The sequence below is a fragment of the Mastomys coucha genome, unplaced genomic scaffold (assembly GCF_008632895.1).
Source record: "Mastomys coucha isolate ucsf_1 unplaced genomic scaffold, UCSF_Mcou_1 pScaffold14, whole genome shotgun sequence".
NCBI classification, from domain to species: domain Eukaryota; kingdom Metazoa; phylum Chordata; class Mammalia; order Rodentia; family Muridae; genus Mastomys; species Mastomys coucha.
Genome location: NW_022196896.1, coordinates 32618839 through 32621664, shown reverse-complemented (window position 1 = coordinate 32621664; position 2826 = coordinate 32618839).

Below are 2826 nucleotides of genomic sequence, written 5' to 3'. Positions count from 1 at the left end.
AAAAAAAGGAGAGAGAGAGAGAATAGAATGAATAATTACATAATGATCAATTATTTATTTATATTTTACTTTTAAATTAATGAAGTAGGAAAGCAAATCTAGAATCATAAAGTTTGTGTTGTCTGTGACTTTCCACTTCTTCCTAGGAAGCTTCACCACACTTGTGTAGGGTGTAAATCCTACCACCTCAGAGGGACAACTAGAATATTTCAGCAGATTCCCCGGGGGCACAGACTCAGGTGCTCCTATTTCTATTTCCTGTTTCCAGATTTATACCACAGACATATTGCATTAGTCAACATCTTGTCATCCAGACAAACTCCTTATAAAAGTTAATTCAAAATGAAGAAAGGTAGAACTTGGCTTGTGGCTTCAGTCCACAGTTGGCTTTAGGCTGATGGTAAGGCAGTGTTTGCTGGCAGCAAGCTTGTGTAGCAAAGCTGCTCACCTCATTGTGTCCAGAAAGCAACTAGGAGGAAGTCAGGGTCCCAAATGTGCTTCAAGGACATACTACTAAGGACCTGTCTTCTTCCACAAGGTTGTCTCGTTGCTGCAACAAAATACCTGACAAGACCCAAGGAACGAAAGGTTTATATGACCTGTAGTTCCAAGAGATAGAGTTCATCATGGCAAGGAAGGTATAGCAGCAGGGACAGGAGGCAGCTGGTCACGTGACCTCCACTGTCAGGAAAGCACAGGTCATTTTCTCCTGTCTAATCAGTCCCAGAGTCAACCCATAGAATAGTACAGCCTACATTTAGGGTGGGGCTTCCCATCACCAGGAACCTAATCCAGAGCATTCTTCACAGATCTGCCCAAAGATATGGAGACTCTAAATCTCATCAACAGCCAAGAGGACCACCACACCTTCCAAAGGTCTCATGACTTTCCAGCCTCATCACAAACTAGTAACTAAGCATTTAGCAGATGGGCTGTGGGACACAGTGAATGCTCAAACCCCTATATATATGATACACAGGCTAATATATCTACATATCTATATATCTATATATCTATATATCTATATCTATATCTATATCTATATCTATATCTATATCTATATGGCCTCTTCGTTGTAATGAACTGCCTAGAGAGTTGAAGAATTTTCCTTTCACCAAAGTGAAAGAATTTGATTACTGGTTTATTTGATTACTTTTCAATCTTTATTTAAAACAACCTTAGGTTGTTTGATTTTTTGTTGTTGTTGTTGTTGATGCTTTGTTTGGTTTTGCTTTGTTTTGTTTAAAGCAACCCTAGGACAACTCTAAGACAAGACCTGACTAGGAGACTAAGCTGGTCCTAACCTTGAGGTTAGGACCTTTACAAAGCTCTTGCCTTAGCCTGCAGAGTGCTGGCATTACAGCTCCTTAAACTTGGCTCTAGGTTGCAATGATTTATTTTTTTTGGGTAATTACTTTGAACTGACAATAAAAGGCTTCGCATGTTACTGTACAAACCACTGAATCTGAGAACTGGATATGATTACAGAAGCCACTGGACCAAGCCCCACTTTACGAAATGACTAAGCTGGCATTTCACAGCTGAGAAACCATGAAATTACAACTGGCACAGAGACCTTGGAATTTCTATACATGTTTCTTCTCTTCCAAAAGATGATTTGTGTGGCCAGGAGATTTCTCTAGAATTTAGGTTGTATTTGTTCCTAAGAACAAAATATTATAGATATAATTGTCAGCACATTGAACTTTATTTACCTAACAGATAGTCACTGGATGCCTCAGGGGCCACTCACTGTCCGAGGCATGGCCAGGTGAAGAGAAGCAAGACCATCAACTTTGAGAGGCATAGAAGACTGTCAACTTTGAGAGGCATAGAATCCTCCTTGATATGGCCCTGTAGTATCAGTCTGGGATGTGGCCACCTGAGTCTGCATCCGAGGTCTAGATGGACAGATAAATGTACCATCACTGAATGGAGGCTGAAGTCACAAAGAATCATGGGTTCTGCATTGACTCCTGGTGCCCACTCGCCAGTGATGTGATTTTGAGCATGTCTCAATTTTGTGTGTAACATGAGCGTAGTTCTGGCGCAACTGACATGATACATGAAAAGCCATTTGGCAGAACTGCCTCTAACTATTTATCCTTATACCCATGGACCTGTGTTGCTTTCAGCCTTGATCAGAGTGGCTTCTTTTTGTGTGTCCACTGGCTAATGCAGAGACTCATAACTGGTAAAGTGACTGACTGTACATGCTCAGCCTTAGGCAAGACATTTATATCAACACCCCCTCTATCCCCCACCTCACAGGCTTAAAAACACCACAGGAGAGGGCATGGAAAGAATGTAATGGCAGGAGGCTGGGAAAGAGCTGTGAAATGCAGACCTAAGGACATGGCAGGCCTTGTGCTGATGAACTCACAGTACCTGTAGGTATCTACAAGAGAGCTATATAAGATTGAGCCAATGAACATTACAACATTTCCAGCATGAATATGGGAGTGGTTTATGAGTTCCAACCCCTAGCTGGGAAGCTACTGGTAGTTAACCTTGATGGTTGCTAGATGAAGAGTCATTTTCTGTGGGAGTGTGGCCACTGGTAGGCTGCCCATATCATAGTGGATAGCCCAACACCCATACACATATGGGTTTGAATTGGACTCAGTGGGTTATCAAAAATAATAATTAAAAAAGGGGAGCATAAAATTTGGGAGAGGAAGTGTTAAGGAGCTCTAGGGGGAGCTGGAGGAGGGAGTGGATATCATCAAGATACATTGTGTATGTGTATGAAATTCTAAAGCTGGGCGGTGGTGGCGTACGCCTTTAATCCCAGCACTTGGGAGGCAGAGGCAGGCAGATTTCTGA